At 46.5% G+C, this 19740-nt stretch overlaps 1 protein-coding gene across 1 annotated transcript in view; it reads left to right on the plus strand.

The window, feature by feature from the left end:
- Nucleotides 1-19740, plus strand: part of LOC126108235 (uncharacterized) — an 839799-nt gene that overhangs the window by 730416 nt on the left and 89643 nt on the right. The window lies entirely within an intron of this gene.

A 19740-nucleotide genomic window follows, 5' to 3' on the forward strand; every position in this document is an offset into this window, starting at 1 on the left:
CGTGACATATACTTAGTTCTTAAAAAAAAAGTAACAACTAGACGAATACTTTTTTAGACTCACTGCACCTCTGTGATTCTAACAATATCTGAACTTGGTAAACTATACAGTTAACAGACCTCTCCCCGTAAGGTCATGTGAAATATGAAGGAAAAGGCGCGTAACAGAAACTATTGAACATCCGAATTTAAACAGAAGTGGCCCAATCGAACTTGAAACAGGAGTACGGTGCTTCGCATAGGCATACTGAGGAAGTGTTTCATAAAACTATGCAATGAAACTGAGGGTTCCAATGAAATCGTGTTTGACAGAATTGGAACTGTCGTACCACAATATTACGGAAGGTGTAATTAGCACCCGGCTGATGTGCCGCAGCGGTTCTAGGCGCTTAAGTCCAGAACCGTGCGACCGCTACGGTCGCAGGTTCGAATCCTGCCTCGGGCATGGATGTGTGTGATGTCCTCAGTTTAGTTGGGTTTAAGTAGTTCTAAATTCTAGGGGACTGATGACCTCAGATGTTAAGTCCCATAGTGCTCAGAGCCATTTGAACCATTTGTAATTAGCAAATTAGAATTAAAATGGGAATGATAGTTCATATGACCACATTAGCTGTTTGCTGTAGTCCTTTCAAACAACCACAACCAGTTTCGTACCTTAAAGGTGCATTCACAGTCTTTCCGTAATAAAAAATCATCAATGAATTTAAAAAATTAAAAACCTATAAAAATTTTGAATTCTGTAGAGGTATTGGCTAAGCAGCGTTGTCTTAAATAAACTTTAAGAAACTTTTATTACAAATGCCGTATTATATGCTGCTATTGATTGTAATTTTGCATATTCGTTACTTACAAGTAATCGCTTCATGCCTGATGAGAATTACGATGTTCCAAGCTATAAATCAAAGTGACTGATCAATCAGCGGTCATTTCAAACTGAAACGTTGTTAAACACCGATGGTGCGTCTCCAAAATAAAATCTGCTTGCAAAATGTGGGTGTGTGAGCTTCTATAGTCAAAAAATGCGGTAGGTCAAGAACTGGGAGTCATTTAGTGAAGTAACTAAAATGTTGCTTTGGGTTGTGCAGGGCTATTACAAATGATTGAAGCGATTTCATAAATTCACTGTAGCTCCGTTCATTGACATATGGTCACGACACACTACAGATACGTAGAAAAACTCATAAAGTTTTGTTCGGCTGAAGCCGCACTTCAGGTTTCTGCCGCCAGAGCGTGTAACCTCCCCCTCACTTACCGACCTTAATGACAGTGAAAAATGAAACCGCGTGTACCTAATGGGAGTTTTGGAAAAGCAATCGTCACCGAAGTTAACCTGTCGGTAAAGAGGGAGGAAAGGGTTACATCTAAATGAAAGGAAATGTGCTAATGAAACTGGTGGAAATTAATTCCGAAAAGGGGTAAAGTTAATAAAGAAAGTAAATGTGCAGCCGTTACGTTAACAATTAACTAGCGGTAATTAGGTATTTGAGATTTGGGGGAAATCACGGTCGCCAGTTCTAAGGACAATTACTATAGTAACTGAAAAAGAAAGGTTATTACACATATAATTAGCACTAGAAGCGTGGCAACTGAAGGTTGACACGTGTAGTGTGAAAACTGAAAGTTTGTCAGAAGTAATAAATTTCGCTACACCCTGACTTAATTTAGCAAAAGAATTAATAAAACCGGAAAATCGAAAGTTAATTTAGTGACTGAAGTTAATAGTGAGCTTTCTTTCTGAAGCACATCGAAATTCAGTAAAATACGGTTAGTCTTGGACTACCTCAGCAATCGTTTCAAAAGCTACTTGAATCTACGCAATTTAGAAAGAAGAGATTTAACTTTGAGCCTGAATTAAATGATTCTGAACAATTAACAATAGTAAAATTTAGTACGTACCAAGCTGAGCTGCAGTCACAGGTAAGCTAAAATATGGTAACAAAACTCGCACTCTTAATTTGTGCTTGTGTAATCTGAATATTGTAGCCAGCTAACTGAACTTTGAAATTAAAGCAGTGAAATAGAATTAGCTATATTACTTTAGTGCTGGCGTTTAAATTTCAACGACACTCGGGTTCATTCCGGAAAAGGAAGGGACCCTGCTTGGTAATGCAATTGGGACAATGAGCAACAAAGGTTCATTCTAAGTTGCTGTAATTTTGCGAGGCAAATGGAACAAGATTAAAAGCTGAGGTCTGCAATACAGTTCTAAAACTTTACGTGCGTCCAGTCTTCCTTGTAGGTTGATTGAAGGTTTGAAGCCGTCGATCGAGGAGGCGGCGACAGTCACTCATTGTCGGCCGTCGCTGTTGCAGAAGCTGGATGTTGGCGCGCCTTCTTCTCGACACGGTCACCAGACGAAACGGGCTCTTGATGTGCACTAGTTAATGTTTCCCGTCCGCGACACCATGTCGGAAACTATCATCGCAAGTCGAGCGCAATTACATGCTGCCAAACCCCGAAAGCGCGGCAACTCGCGGGAGCGTCACACAACACACCTGCTCCACTCGCTACTCCCGCCACACCTTCCCTCAGCCCGCGCTCCACGCGGCAGAGTTAACACTACCAAAGATCCTACACACTTTGATTCTTCACACGACCTATCGATGTAATCGTTCGATAGCAGTTTTCCCTAGGCAAGACCCAGCGTAAAAGTACAAATAATATTTACGAAACAAACCAACATAAATGCATAAATATATATATATACAAACAGTAAAACAATTACAATATATAAAGAGACAGAAATGTCATATCTTGAGGTAACAAAGCAAGGAAAAAAAATAGTACAATAGATGGAAATAGGAGGATATGCATTTCCGGCGTTACAAGCGCTCGAGACCGCAGTGAGACAAAATGGCGACAGGAGCCGAGAAAGCGTATGTCGTGCTTGAAATGCACTCACATCAGTCAGTCATAACAGTCCAACGACACTTCAGGACGAAGTTCAACAAAGATCCACCAACTGCTAACTCCATTCGGCTATGGTATGCGCAGTTTAAAGCTCCTGGATGCCTCTGTAAGGGGAAATCAACGCGTCGGCCTGCAGTGAGCGAAGAAACGGTTGAACGCGTGCGGGCAAGGTTCACGCGTAGCCCGCGGAAGTCGACGAATAAAGCAAGCAGGGAGCTAAACGTACCACAGCCGACGGTTTGAAAATCTTACGGAAAAGGCTAATGCAGAAGCCTTACCGTTTACAATTGCTACAAGCCCTGACACCCGATGACAAAGTCAAACGCTTTGAATTTTCGGCGCGGTTGCAACAGCTGATGGAAGAGGATGCGTTCAGTGCGAAACTTGTTTTCAGTGATGAAGCAACATTTTTTGTTAATGGTGAAGTGAACAGACACAATGTGCGAATCTGGGCGGTAGAGAATCCCGACGCATTCGTGCAGCAAATTCGCAATTCACCAAAAGTTAACGTGTTTTGTGCAATCTCACGGTTTAAAGTTTACGGCCCCTTTTTCTTCTGCGAAAAAAACGTTACAGGATACGTGTATCTGGACATGCTGGAAAATTGGCTCATGCCAGAACTGGAGACCGACAGCGCCGACTTCATCTTTCAACAGGATGGTGCTCCACCGCACTTCCATCATGATGTTCGGCATTTCTTAAACAGGAGATTGGAAAACCGATGGATCGGTCGTGGTGGAGATCATGATCAGCAATTCATGTCATGGCCTCCACGCTCTCCCGACTTAACCCCCTGCGATTTCTTTCTGTGGGGTTATGTGAAAGATTCAGTGTTTAAACCTCCTCTACCAAGAAACGCGCCAGAACTGCGAGCTCGCATCAACGATGCTTTCGAACTCATTGATGGGGACATGCTGCGCCGAGTGTGGGAGGAACTTGATTATCGGCTTGATGTCTGCCGAATCACTAAAGGGGCACATATCGAACATTTGTGAATGCCTAAAAAAACTTTTTGAGTTTTTGTATGTGTGTGCAAAGCATTGTGAAAATATCTCAAATAATAAAGTTATTGTAGAGCTGTGAAATCGCTTCAATAATTTGTAATAACCCTGTATTATAGTATGAACGTTGCAATTCCGTTGATCAATGTATTATTTTAGCTATGGTTGCCGCACCTATAGAGTAGTTTGTGAACTGTTTATTACAAAGACGAATTAACTCAAATCAAATAATTGAATATGCAAGACAGGTAATTGCAAAGTGCACAAAGGCTCAAATGAAGCATTAAACATACGTCATAACACTTTGACACAGGTGGGCGGAACTGGAAATTAAATGACACAGTTAACTCTGTGCATGTAACCCCGACAGATTGTTAAATTAGCGAATACGTTGTTAAAGACCCAGAAAAGTACATATAAGCGCCAGCTCCGTTTCCTAAGCGCACAGTGAGTTCAACTAGCTTGAAGGCGTGAATTAATTCAGCAAAGCAAAACTCTGACTCGTAGCAAACGACTGTACGGTGCCCTCGTCATGACGCACGCAAATGCAGATAATGCTTACCACCACTCTAAAAATAGTGACAGCTGAGAGTTCTACACTGAGGTTACAAAGCCATATGCACGTACACAGATGGCGGCAGTATCACGTGCACAAAGTGTTGTGAGTGACAACCCGCAATTTTTCACAAACTTTTATTTATGTAAGTTTACAAGGTTGATGACTGAACAAGAAAATAAAAGTAGCAATAACGATGCCAGTAAAAGTCTCATAATTGAGTCAAACAAAAGTTCATTTCTACTTTTCTAGAAAGGTTCGTGGTAACACGCACACGAGTAAAAGTCCAATTCAGAGATGAAGGAGTAATCTTCAGCGGTCGAAGTCCACGAGGTCGGCATCCAGAGTGAACTGAGCTATGGGCCTGGTTCAAAAATGGTTCAAATGGCTCTGAGCACTATGGAACTTAACATCTATGGTCATCAGTCCCCTAGAACTTAGAACTACTTAAACCTAACTAACCTAAGGACATCACACAACACCCAGTCATCACGAGGCAGAGAAAATCCCTGACCCCGCCGGGAATCGAACCCGGGAACCCGGGAGTGGGAAGCGAGAACGCTACCGCACGACCACGAGATGCGGACACGGGCCTGGTTCTAGCCCCTAAATAGCTGTCTCCAGCCAATCGAGTTTTGGCGTTGTGATACTTCCAGCAGGCCGTGACTCGAGCACCCCACGCAGGAAGTAGTGCTCGGAATGTCTGTTTCCAGTATCTTGTGTGTAAATAGCCGGTGTTGACCATGGCGCTTTTGGTACGCCTTGGACATAGACAACCTCGTCCTCTGTGGTGTAATATGGGTTGCCGACCCTCAGGGGCTACCTTGGCTCCCTAGGTGATTCATATCAAAAGGTTTCCAAATTAATCATGGCCGCATGACGGGAATTAACAGACTTTGTACAGGGAATGATAATCGGAGTTAGATGCATGGGACATTCCATTTCGGCAATCTTTAGGGATGATGTGATTATGTTTGGTTTGTGGGGCACTCAACCACGTGGTTATTAGCGCCCGTACAAATTCCCAACCTTTGCTCAGTCCAAACTCGCCACATTCGTGAATGATGACGAAATGATGAGGACAACACAAACCCCCAGTCATCCCGAGGCAGGTGAAAATCCCTGACCCCGCCGGGAATCGAACCCAGGACCCCATGCTCGGAAAGCGAGAACGCGACCGCGAGACCACAAGCTGCGGACAACCTTTAGGGAGTTCAACATTCCGACATATATAGTGTCAAGAGTGTGCCGAGAATACCACATTCCAGGCATTTCGCTATGGAAAACACAATTGGCGACGGACTTCACTTAACGACCGAGAGCAGCGGCATTATCGTACTGTTGTCGGTGCTGACAGACAAGCAACAATGCGCGAAAAAAACCGTAAAAATCAATATGGGACGTACAGCGAACTTATCTGTTTGGACAGTGCGGCGAAATTGCAGCTAATGGGCTGTGGCAGCAGACGACTGACGCGAGTGCCTTTGCTAACACCAAGACATCGCCTGCACCGCCTCTCCTGGGCTGGACCCTAGGCGACTGCAAAACCGCGGCCTGATCAGATGAGTCCCGATTTCAGTTGGGAAGAGCTATGGTAGGTTTCGATTGTGCCGCAGACCCCACGAAACCATGTGGTCAAGGCACTGTGCAACCTGATGGTGGCTCCATAACGACTGTGTTTACATGGAATGGACTGAGTGCTGGGTTATGTTCGGCTTCTTGGAGACCATTTGCAGGCATTCATCCCATCGAACACTGGAATGTGGGACATAATCGAGAGGGCCCCTGGGAATGAATGGAGGAGGGCCCCTGGGAATGAACGGAGGAGGGCCCCTGGGAATGAAGAGAGGAGGGCCCCTGGGAGGGAACGAAGGAGGGCCCCTGGGAGGGAATGGAGGAGGGCCCCTGGGAGGGAAAAGAGGAGGGCCCCTGGGAGGGAATGGAGGAGGGCCCCTGGGAGGGAACGGAGGAGGGCCCCTGGGAGGGAATGGAGGAGGGCCCCTGGGAGGGAATGGAGGAGGGCCCCTGGGAGGTAACGGAGGAGGGCCCCTGGAAGGGAACAGAGGAGGGCCCCTGGGAGGGAATGGAGGAGGGCCCCTGGGAGGGAACGGAGGAGGGCCCCTGGGAGGGAACGGAGGAGGGCCCCTGGGAGGGAATGGAGGAGGGCCCCTGGGAGGGAATGGAGGAGGGCCCCTGGGAGGGAATGGAGGAGGGCCCCTGGGAGGTAACGGAGGAGGGCCCCTGGAAGGGAACAGAGGAGGGCCCCTGGGAGGGAATGGAGGAGGGCCCCTGGGAGGGAACGGAGGAGGGCCCCTGGGAGGGAACGAAGGAGGGCCCCTGGGAGGGAACGGAGGAGGGCCCCTGGGAGGGAACGGAGGAGGGCCCCTGGGAGGGAACGGAGGGGGGCCCCTGGGAGGGAAAAGAGGAGGGCCCCTAGGAGGGAAAAGAGGAGGGCCCCCTGGGAGGGAAAAGAGGGGGGCCCCTGGGAGGGAAAAGAGGAGGGCCCCTGGGAGGGGAAAATAGGAGGGCCCGGGGAGGGAAAAGAGGAGGGCCCGATAACACCTTTGCAGTTAAGTACGGCTGTAGAGGGAGCATGGTTCAATATTTCTGCAGGGGTCTTCCAACCAATTGTTGCATCCATGTGACGTCGAGCTGCTGTACTTGAAGTAGAGGAAGTATCCCGTGAGTTTTGCCACCTCTGTGTTAAGTTCAGCTGTGGCACCTTTGATCAGGTCTAGGATGAAGTCCTCCATCTCTGCAGTTGGAAGGTGGAGATGTGTGTCCCTTTGATGATCCAAGACGAAATTATCTGCTCTCCCTCTCAAAATCTTGCTGGTTCTGCCGGTGCTGGATTCCCCATAGCCAGTCGCTGCCGACGTTCCGAGTTCTGACCAATGAAAAATTTATAACAGCAGGAACAATCGGCCTTCTGCTAAAGAACCTGCTATGGTTACTCATTTCTCTCTTAGAGTGGAGCAGAAAGCACAAGTTGTGCTCCACTATGAGAGTTTTTTCATGATTTGGCCAATGACTGTGGCTGCACTCACAAGTCCTCATCCCCCTGTGTAATGCCACTTCCTCGGACGAGAAATGAAAATAAAAAATTAGCTCCAAAATTCCCAAAGATTTCCCTAAAACAAGTTCCATATTCCATGAAAAATGAACAAGCAAACAAATTTCCAGTTAACACTGTTATTTGGATATTAAACAGTAACTGAATCAGGACTCTAATACTTAGTAATTTATTAACATACGAAAGAAAGATAGGATTTCAGTAAAATCAAACTCAAAATTCAAAATCATAGTAAATCGCAAAATCATTATAATTAAATCTCGCAAAGTAGAACCAACGTTTCCAGAATGAGATTTTCGCTCTGCAGCGGAGTGTGCGGTGATCTGAAACTTCCTGGCAGATTAAAACTGTGTGCCCGACCGAGACTCGAACTCGTGACCTTTGCACTTTCGCGGGCAAGTGCTCTACCAACTGAGCTACCAAAGGACGACTCACGCCTCCTCCTCACTGCTTTACTTCTGCCAGTACCTCGTCTCCTACCTTCCAAACTTTACAGAAGCTCTCCTGCGAACCTTGCAGAACTAGCAATTAGAACCAACGTTCCCAAAGAATACTCCATGTGAGTACTCTTTGAGATTCGTGAGTAACAGCTAAGGATAATTCACTACGTTACGAGAGTTAGCCGAAGCAGGTCATACTTCTGAATGCTCGTATATGCAGGCTCAATTAGTATGTTTTTTTCAGAATTGATTATTGCGATCTACTATGCCGGAGTGAAACGATAGTTTGACTTCAAATATTACGTTATTTAGAATTCAGATAGAGGACTTGCATATATTAGACAGAAGTGAATTTTGATTAGATAACCTGAAGTTAACACTATTTCGTAATAACTAATGGACTATGGAACTTGGCGATAGTTACGAAGCATATAATTTATAATTCCCCCCCAACACCTGGGAAAATGGTTCAAATGTCTCTGAGCACTATGGGACTCAACATCTTAGGTCATAAGTCCCCTAGAACTTAGAACTACTTAAACCTAACTAACCTAAGGACATCACACACACCCATGCCCGAGGCAGGATTCGAACCTGCGACCGTAGCAGTCCCGCGGTTCCGGACTGCAGCGCCAGAACCGCTACACCACCGCGGCCGGCCACCTGGGAAAGCTTCTTCCTCACGGCTCTGTTAGGAAGTGACTAATATTGTGTAATAAACCAGCATATCGTATCAATCCACGCATTTATCATTCAAGTTTTACAATATTATTTATAGAGATTACGTGCTGCGATATTATTTGATTGAAGCGCTCGGCGGTTATATAGAAATTCCTTGACGTCAGAAATTAATAACACTGTTACGACTGATTATAGATTTGAGATTACAACCAGAGTATAGGGAATTTGGTGTCGCTGGAACTAATTTGAACTTATCATTAGTATTTAAATAGCAACTGATAAACCATCGATTATAAACGATTTAATTACGACATTTGGTGAAGTTGTAGGCGACTTGCCTACATGTCCATTATAATTATCCGGGCTGTTATGCCGTGGTCGGTTGATGAATTCTGTGGTGATTCCCAACGTTTCGTCTCCGACTGCGGGAGACATCTTCAAGGGGGTCCGTAGGTCGATGCAAGGTCCAACACACCCACTGGCTCGCTACTGCCTGCCGCCAAATTCCGTGTCCTCGCGCTCCCGCGCCGAGGCGTGACGTCACGTGTTTTGAAAACGTCAGTGGAATTGGCCGCTGTCCGCTGCCGTCCATTGGGCCACTCAGTATACCGCAGACCCACGCACACGGACCGTTATTTGCACCGGGATTCGAAGCACCACGCACAACAGAAGCGGGGTGTTATCAAGACGTTAGCGGACAGAGCTAGAAATATTTGTGAACCTGAGTTGCTCGACGCTGAGATGGAACATCTCCACAATGCACTAATGGAGAACGGATGTTCGTCCGCCGAAATAAAACGTGCGTTGAAGCAGCCATGCAGAAATCATACTGACGTACAGGCTACTGCAAAATCTAAGGTTTTCCTGCCGTTAGTTAAAAATGTAACGGAAAGAATAGGGAGGATCTTGACGAAGCGGAATATTACCGTAATTTACAAGCCCACCAGGAAGATACAGGCATACCTTGAGCCTGCCAAGGACGCTCGCAAACCATTGGAAAAATGTGGAGTGTGCCGGCCGCTATGACCGAGCGGTTGTAGGCGCTTCAGTCCGGAACCGCGCTGCTGCTACGGTCGCAGTTTCGAATCCTGCCTCGGGCATGGATGTGTGTGGTGTCCTTAGGTTAGTTAGGTTTAAGTAGTTCTAAGTCTAGGGAACTGATGACCTCAGACGTGAAGTCCCATACTGCTTAGAGCCATTTAAATCTGGAGTGTATAGGATCCCATGCAGCTGTGGTGATGTTTATGTGGGTACCACTAAAAGAACTGTTACTAACCGTTTGGAAGAGCACAAGGGAAATTGTAGAAGAGGAGAAACGGAACGATCAGCTGTTGCGGAGCATGCTTTCCAGCCAGGGAACAGTTGTAGTCAGCTGTGTGTGCCAGCCTAGTCCGCTGTATCTAGCTCTGACGTCATAAATGTTGCGCAATACTACAAAAATCAAGTAAATAACCTGAAACTCGTTTCGAGGAGACGCAAGTACTAGCGGCCACGAGCGGATATTACGAAAGGCTCTACAGGGAGGCAATCGAAATCGCTAAATACCCAAATAATTTCAACCGAAAGGAGGAGGGCGTCAAGTTAAACGATATATGGATGCCGGTGTTAAACAAGATGTGTACCACCCGTCCACTACTGGGTGATGGCAACGGCGATCGACGGCAGCGGACAGCGGTCAATTGCACTGACGTTTCCAAAACACGTGACGCCACGCCGCGGCGGCGGAGCGCGCGGACACGGAATTTAGCGGCAGTCAGTAGCGAGCCAGTGGGTGTGTTGGACCTTCCATCGAGCTACGGACCCCCTTGAAGGTGTCTCCCGCAGTCGGAGACGAAACGTTGGGAATCGACACAGAATTCATCAACCGACCACGGCATAACAGCCCGGATAATTATAATGGACATGATATTTCCGGCCGTGAAAGTCTACATTTTAGTATCAGACTTGCCTACAACAAGTAGTTGCATAGCCGTCCGGTACAATGTGTTAACGGAAAAATATTTATTCGCAAAAACTCACAATGAGAAGAAACTAAAAAAAAAACAACAGAGAAGTAACAAAAACTAGGAGACTCTATAGTCTTACGGCAAAGATAGAAAAATAACATATGACCAGAAAAAAACTCTCGCGCACATTTGATATTACTTTGCACCAGACATGAAAAATATCACTGCCACACAGCCCCCCCCCCCCCCATCCCCCCACCCCTAAAGTGCGGATTCCCAGGGATATCTTGATACTTGAATTTTATTCGACGTCCAGCTCTGGCGTGCGTCAGGTGTCTCGGGGACGGTGACGTTGTTGTTTGTGGTGGTGATTCACCTGTCTCGGACGATGTACTGAGCGGTGTTTGGGTATGCTCTGCGTCCATCATGTGTTGATGCACAGTCGCGGTGTCAGAGGTCGGAGAGCGGAAAACCCATGCTGACTTGACACATTCAGTCGATGCCTTTGTCGGAACACCATTGTACATTATGTCCACGGTATGCTTATTTCTACTCAGCACCTGAAATGGGCCTGTAAAGGCGATTTGACTGAGTCTGTTACGTGAGAACAATCGTATAAGTCTTTGTGTACAAACACCTTACGGTTGCCACGGCGAGAAGGTGGCGGGCAACTGTAGCGAAGTAGCCTACTCACGCCGTATAAAATTCACATCAGTCCTTCCATTGTGTGCCAGCCTAGTCCGCTGTAACTAGCTCTGACGTCACAAATGTTGCGCAATACTTTAAAAATCAAGTAAATAACCTGAAACGGTTCTTTTATGTCAGGAGTAATACTAAATCAATATGTGCTGAATATCAGTTCAATAACTTCAACCATTTTCGAAACTTGGATGTTTTTCTGTAAAAATTATTGGCGCAACAGAAAAGAGCTAGAAACTTAAAAATTTATATTTAGGTTCCTTTTGCATAACAATTTAGTAGCAACAGTATTCTGCATCTCACAAATTAAAATTTTAGTTGAAATTCATCATTTTCTGGTTTTTGTCTTAGAAATTAAGGAAGCAAGATAGATTAAGTAGGCGAATAAATAAGGCTAGGATGTTTAAATTTAAGTAAAAGGGAGATCCGCTATAATCATAAAGATGTGAGAAGTTTCATCTGAATAACTATAAAACTATAGCGATAGCTTATCTCCAAAGAGCAAGTTCAGAGCTCGTCTACTGCGTGTAGTGTAATTAAATTAATTCTCTCGCCCAAAATATTTGACTTAGCTACGTCAAACTTTTCTTATGATTACTTACCTGTGTGCTGATTGCACATTTATATTGAGAGCTTCATCGGCCACCAGCAAAGGAAGCAATGATTTATTCAATAACTTAAAGTGGTGCATTACTAGCCCAGCGGCTAGTCAGGAGAGCAATTTTGATCAGGCGTTCCCTTAGCCGTCCGCTCCGCGGCTTTATATATAAGAACGCTGCGCGAGAGCAAAAGGCCCCAGTTCTCTCCAGACGCTGAATAGCGCACCACCTGTGCCGGGAGTCGCGTCGCGTCGGTATCATTGCTATAAACAGCCTCGGATGCCGTAATAAGTTACTCGGGATACGCGTAACCATGAAATCGTTTTCGACTGAAGTGTTAATTCTGGGATGACTTTAATGATCTATCTTCAGTTTGCGTATGTCGTATTTTCACGTGCCATCGCGGGACAGACATTCTACCATTATTTGGCGTGGCGTTTGATGAGCATTGTCATCAAATTATGGCGAGCATTTACTTAAACATTTAGTTTGAACAGTTATAGTTGCATCAGCGCATTAGACTCTGAACTGCTCTGGTAGTTGGATTGTGTGGATTCTTTTTGGTCTGTGATTTTGAGAATATAGTCAACATTTTTAGAGAATCGTTTTTGATTATGAATCCCAGACAATCTCCTAATTCCTCAGAGCTATAAGCTGTAGCTATAAGTGTATTTCTCAGATGAAGTGGGCACTAGGAATTCTAATTACAGGCTTCACGTTTTGCTAATCACTTTCTGGTTGCCAATATTGTAGAGAGCCAGTGTTGAGAACGGCAAAAGACTGCATAAATAATAGAAACATTTTTATAACAATAAGTTCCACCCGCCGCCCCACATATGGTGAATCGGCCGGGAAATGCATCTTTTCTACTTTCCGTTCTACATATATATTAACAATTAATTCCACCCGCCGCCACACACAACGTATACTTGTGCAGTGACGTTTTAGCTGCTGCACCCAGTGTGTGAGGCCCTCTGATCCAGGCAGTGAGGTTGGCACCAAATAATCTGCAGGAATCCGTAGCGGCTCGCCGTAAACCGTCTCGGCAACTGATGCACCAATTTCGGGTTTGTGAGCTGTCCGCAGGCCTAACAACACGAATGGGTAATGCTTCCGTCCATCTCTATTGATGACACATCAATGCTGCTTTGAGTGTTCTGTGCCATCGTTCGACCGTACCATTACTGGCAGGGTGATAGGCAGTCGTGTGGTGGCGTTGGAAACCGCACGTTTTGGATAGCTCGAGGAACAATGTAGATTCGAACTGACGTCCTTGGTCAGTTGTGACATGAAGGGGGCATCCAAAACGGGCAACCCACGTACACAGAAACATCTTCGCAGTAGTTTCGGCTGAAATATCGACTATTGGAGTTGCTTCTGCCCATCTTGTGCACGTATCTATGGCCGTAAACAAATATCTGTAACCCTCTGACTGTGGGAGAGGTCCATCCAGGTCCACGTGAACGTGTGCGGATCTAGCAGAGGTACATATAAAATCTCCAATATCAGAACGCACATGTCGTCCTACTTTACTTTGTTGACAAGGAATGCAGGAACGTAACCAAAGGCGCGCGTCTCCTTTCATAGAAGGCCACACGTACGAGGTGCATTCAAGTTCTAAGGCCTCCGATTTTTTTTCTAATTAACTACTCACCCGAAATCGATGAAACTGGCGTTACTTCTCGACGTAATCGCCCTGCAGACGTACACATTTTTCACAACGCTGACGCCATGATTCCATGGCAGCGGCGAAGGCTTCTTTAGGAGTCTGCTTTGACCACTGGAAAATCGCTGAGGCAATAGCAGCACGGCTGGTGAATGTGCGGCCACGGAGAGTGTCTTTCATTGTTGGAAAAAGCCAAAAGTCACTAGGAGCCAGGTCAGGTGAGTAGGCAGCATGAGGAATCACTTCAAAGTTGTTATCACGAAGAAACTGTTGCGTAACGTTAGCTCGATGTGCGGGTGCGTTGTCTCGGTGCAACAGCACACGCGCAGCCCTTCCCGGACGTTTTTGTTGCAGTGCAGGAAGGAATTTGTCCTTCAAAACATTTTCGTAGGATGCACCTGTTACCGTAGTGCCCTTTGGAACGGAATGGGTAAGGATTACGCCCTCGCTGTCCCAGAACATGGACACCATCATTTTTTCAGCACTGGCGGTTACCCGAAACTTTTTAGTGGCGGTGAATCTGTGTGCTTCCATTGAGCCGACTGGCGCTTTGTTTCTGGATTGAAAAATGGCTCCACGTCTCATCCATTGTCACAACCAACGAAAAGAAAGTCCCATTTGTGCTGTCGTTGCGCGTCAACATTGCTCGGCAACGTGCCACACGGGCAGCCGTGTGGTCGTCCGCCAGCATTCGTGGCACCCACCTGGATGACACTTTTCGCATTTACAGGTCGTCATGCAGGATTGTGTGCACAGAACCCACAGAAATGCCAACTCTGGAGGCGATCTGTTCAACAGTCATTCGGCGATCCCCCAAAACAATTCTCTCCACTTTCTCGATCGTGTCATCAGACCGGCTTGTGCGAGCCCGAGGTTGTTTCGGTTTGTTGTCACACGATGTTCTCCTTTCATTACACTGTCGCACTCACGAACGCACTTTCGACACATCCATAACTCCATCACCACATGTCTCCTTCAACTGTCGATGAATTTCAATTGGTTTCACACCACGCAAATTCAGAAAACGAATGATTGCACGCTGTTCAAGTAAGGAAAACGTCGCCATTTTAAGTATTTAAAGCTGTTCTCATTCTCGCCGCTGGCGGTAAAATTCCATCTGCCGTACGGAGCTGCCATCTCTGGGACGTATTGACAATGAACGCGGCCTCATTTTAAAACAATGCGCATGTTTCTATCTCTTTCCAGTCCGGAGAAAAAAAAATTGGAGGCCTTAGAACTTGAATGCACCTCGTAGTCAACTTCTCAAACACAATACACCTCCAGTTTTGTACGGTATGGATTCGACGACTCTTAGATTGGTTTACAGGACAGTTTTCGTTTTCGAAACTGACTGTAACCTAATTAATATCCCACTATTCAAATTAGACTATCAAATTAATTTTAATTACTAGCTATTTTAGAAAGTACGAATGCAACTGAAAGAAACACCAATGATGGCAAGCTTAATAAGTACTTGCTTGTTTCAGTTCCATACAGTGAAAGATATGTGTAATGTGTAATCTCGTCCTCCCCATCTCTGTCAGTACCCCCCCCCCCCCCTTTACCACTATGTGCATCTCAATCTCCTCTCTGAGCCATCTCCTACTTGCTGTCCAGTCTGTTCGTCGTGCACTCCCCCTTCTATCTCCTCCTGCCCTCTCTTTACATTCAATTCCTTCTACCCTTCTACCTTCTTTCCACTTCATCCTATTTATCTTCCCTTCTCTCCCTCTCCTCCTCTTCCTCTTTATTCCCCCCTCTCTCTGCACTTCCTCTGGCTCTCCCTTCTCTTTCTCCATCCTTTCCTGGCCCCTGTCTCCTTATGCATCCCCTCCTGCCCCCTTTCCCTGCCTGTAGCCCCTCCATCCATCTACACACATCAAAAAAGTTTTGCATCACCTCGGTTCCGAGAGTTCCGGAAGCTGTACAGAAAGCTGCAATAGAGATCAACATAAACATCATTTCCTCCTTTTTTATTGCCCATGAAAACGACACATTGCATGTTGTACAACCATACAGCGAGACCTTCAGAGGTGGCGGTGCAGATTGCTGTACACACCGGTACCTCTAATACCCAGTAGCACGTCCTCTTGCATTGATGCATGCCTGTATTCGTCATGGGATACTATCCACAAGTTCATCAAGACACTGTTGGTCCAGATTGTCCCACTCCTCAACGACGATTCGGGGTAGATCCGTCAGATTGGTTGGTGGGTCACGTCGTCCATAACCAGCCCTTTTCAGTATGTCCCAGGCATGTTCGACAGGGTTCATGTCTGGAGAACATGCTGGCTTCTCTACTCGAGCGACGTCATTCACAACATGTGCACGATGGGGGCGCGAATTGTCGTCCGTGAAGACGAAAGCCTCGCCAATATGGTGCCGATACAATTCCACTATCGGTCGGAGGATGGCATTCATGTATCATACAGCCGTTAAGGCGCCTTCCATGCCTACCAGCGGCGTACGTCGGCCCCACATAATGCCACCCCAAAACAGCAGGGAACCTCTACCTCGCTGCATTCGCTGGACAGTCTGTGTAAGGCGTCCAGCCTGACCGGGTTGTCTCCAACCACGCCTCAGATGAGTGTCTGGTTGAAGGCATATGCGACACTCATCCGTGAAGAGAACATGATGCCAATCCTGGGCAGTGCCTTCGGCATGTCGTCGGGCTCATGTGTAAAGTGCTGCATGGTCTCGTGGTTGCAATGATGGACTTCGCCGTGGACGTCGGGAGTGAAGTTGCGCATCATGCAGCCTATTGCGCACAGTTTGGGTCGTAACTCGACGTCCTGTGGCTGCATAAAAAGCATTATTCAACATGGTGGCGTTGCTGTCAGCGTTCCTCCGAACCGTAATCCGTAGGTAGCGGTCACCCACTGCAGCAGTAGCCGTTGGGGGGCCTGAGCGAGACATGTCATCGACAGTTCCTGTCTCTCTGTATCTCCTCCATGTCCGAACAACATCGCTTTGGTTCACTCCGACACGCCTGGACACTTCCCATGTTGAGAGCCCTTCCTGGCACAAAGTAACTGCAGACGCGATCGAACCACGGTATTGAGCGTCTAGGCACTGTTGAACTACAGACAACACGAGCCGTGTACCTCTTTCCTGGTGGAATGACTGGAACCGATCAGATGTCGGACTCGCTCCATCTAATAGACGCTGCTCATGCACGGTTATTTACATCTTTGGGCGGGTTTAGTGACATCTCTGAACAGTCAAAGGGAGTTTGTCTGTGATACAATATCGACAGTCAACCTCTTCCTTCAGGAGTTCTGGGGACTGGGGTGCTGCAAAACTTTTTTTGATGTCTGTAAAACTCTCCCAGACATGAAACTTCCTGGCAGATTAAAACTGTGTGCCGGACCGAGACTCGAACGCGGTACCTTTGCCTTTCGGGGGCAAGCGCTCTACACAGTTTTAATCTGCCAGGAAGTTTCATATCAGCGCACACTCCGCTGCAGAGTGAAAATCTCATTCTGGAAACATCCCCCAGGCATGTCCATCTGCATATACAGCTCCTGGAAGACAGCTACCCACCACCATTCACCAAACCGTGACACCCCAGAGAAGCAGTGCATGGGGCGGTGTGCTCTGCAGCGCGACTGGGCCATTGTGCAGATGGAGCTACAACAGCCCTCAGACAACTTCAAGAAAAACTTCATCTTGATAGCCTCCATAACCTTGTATGAAGATTTCGATTGCAACACTTCCCTTACTGCCTCGGCTGAATTGTGTGCAGTCGCGGAACCCACCTGACGGCGACCGCCGGCCGGGGTGACCGAGCGGTTCTAGGCGCTACAGTCTGGAACCGCGCGACCACTACGCTAGCAAGTTCGAATCCCGCCTCGGGCATGGATGTGTGTGATGTCGTTAGGTTAGTTAGGTTTAAGTAGTTCTAAGTTCTAGGGGACTGATGACCCCAGATGTTGAGTCCCATAGTGCTCAGAGCCATTTGACTGCTACCTTTGCCGTATTCAAAAGCTCGTGCAAAGTGTTGTGAACTGATCTGTGATTTTCACTCTCACCAATGTCACCTTGATTGAGAGACACCGGTCTTGGAGCATCTGGCCTCCACTCTTCTTGCCCGCATCTCGTGGTCTTGCGGTAGCGTTCTCGCTTCCCACGCCCGGGTTCCCGGGTTCGATTCCCGGCGGGGTCAGGGATTTTCTCTGCGTCGTGATGGCTGGGTGTTGTGTGTGCTGTCCTTAGGTTAGTTAGGTTTAAGTAGTTCTAAGTTCTAGGGGACTGATGACCTCAGATGTTGAGTCCCATAGTGCTCAGAGCCATTTGACTGCTACCTTTGCCGTATTCAAAAGCTCGTGCAAAGTGTTGTGAACTGATCTGTGATTTTCACTCTCACCAATGTCACCTTGATTGAGAGACACCGGTCTTGGAGCATCTGGCCTCCACTCTTCTTGCCCGCATCTCGTGGTCTTGCGGTAGCGTTCTCGCTTCCCACGCCCGGGTTCCCGGGTTCGATTCCCGGCGGGGTCAGGGATTTTCTCTGCGTCGTGATGGCTGGGTGTTGTGTGTGCTGTCCTTAGGTTAGTTAGGTTTAAGTAGTTCTAAGTTCTAGGGGACTGATGACCTCAGATGTTAAGTCCCATAGTGCTCAGAGCCATCCACTCTTTTTGTTATTTCCAGTTCTTGGCAGACAGACAGTCTGCCATTTGGGGTTGTAGAAAAATATCCGCTACCAGTCACAATAAAAGGTTGTTTATTCGTCAAACGACCGGTTTCGGGCTTGCGCCCATCTTCAGGTGTGTACACATTCGTTTACATGTTTGTACTGTTGGAGATTACTGTATAAATACAAAGAAATTATTTGTTGGTGACTACACAAATACAAGTGGGACAATTGTAAGTGGTAAGGCAGCATTTGACGAAAATATATCTGTACTTAACAAAAAGATGATGCACCATTATTACAGTTATGCTGTGATGATAGTTTTGCCACTCAATTACACACTTATGGTCATTTTCACGTCCATATATCAGGTATAGCTCCATATTACACTATTATGATGTGCACTCGTGAAATACACTATGTTTATATACAAACATGTGGACTGTGGTCAAAGAACTTCGATGTAGCAGATGCAAAGATGTTGCTCACACAGAAACTCGTCGGTTCTGGTCAAACAACTTAGCCACAGGAAGTCCAAAGGTGTTGCATATATAGAAATTTAAAAAGGTATTATAGACTGCGACGTTTCTTGACACCCATAATGAAATTTTTTTGGTTCACATTTTTGACAGAAAACTTAGATCTAGGAAGTATAGTGTTCTTATATATATGAAATTACTCAAAGCTATTACAAATTAAAAAATGACAGCTAGAACTGTTTGAGCCACACTGTTGTCAGAGAACTTAGCCCGAAACCGGTCGTGTGACGAATAAACAACCTTTTATTGTGATATTTTTCTACAACCCCATAAAAGAACAGTCACGGAGCTCGACAGCATCCACTACGGATAAAATTCATTCATAGTCCGCCATTTGGTTAGTCGTCATTCACACTTGTCTGACCACGCTGGAAGTGTCTGTTGATCACTATCTCATACGGTGATGCAAAGCTGCCGTACACATCCAACAACTCAGCATCACCAGTTGCAGCCGCTCGTGGTCTCGCGGTAGCGTTCTCGCTTCCCGAGCACGGCGTCCCGGGTTCGATTCCCGGCGGGGTCAGGGATTTTCACCTGCCTCGAGATGACTGGGTGTTTGTGTTGTCCTCATCATTTCATCATCATACAGGAAAGTGGCGAAATTGGACTGAGCATAGATTGGGTAATTGTACGGGCGCTGATAACCACGCACTTGAGCGCCCCACAAACCAAACATCATCATCATCATCACCAGTTGCAGGTTCGTTCCCTTCCAGATGAAGCAAATTAATTGCCATAGAATACTCCACTTTATCTAATTGTCCTTGCCATTTTGTTTTGGCACCTCTAGTACAGTACTATGCTGGTCCACTGATCGTGACCGGGCCAAATATCTCACGAAATAAGCATCAAACGAAAAAACTACAAAGAACGAAACTCGTCTAGCTTTGAGGGGGAAACCAGATGGCGCTATGGTTGGCCCGCTAGATGGCGCTGCCATAGATCAAACGGATATCAACTGCGCTTTTCTTAAATAGGAACACCAATTTTTTATTACA

This window comes from Schistocerca cancellata, chromosome 11 (genome assembly GCF_023864275.1).
Source record: "Schistocerca cancellata isolate TAMUIC-IGC-003103 chromosome 11, iqSchCanc2.1, whole genome shotgun sequence".
In the NCBI taxonomy this organism is placed as follows: domain Eukaryota; kingdom Metazoa; phylum Arthropoda; class Insecta; order Orthoptera; family Acrididae; genus Schistocerca; species Schistocerca cancellata.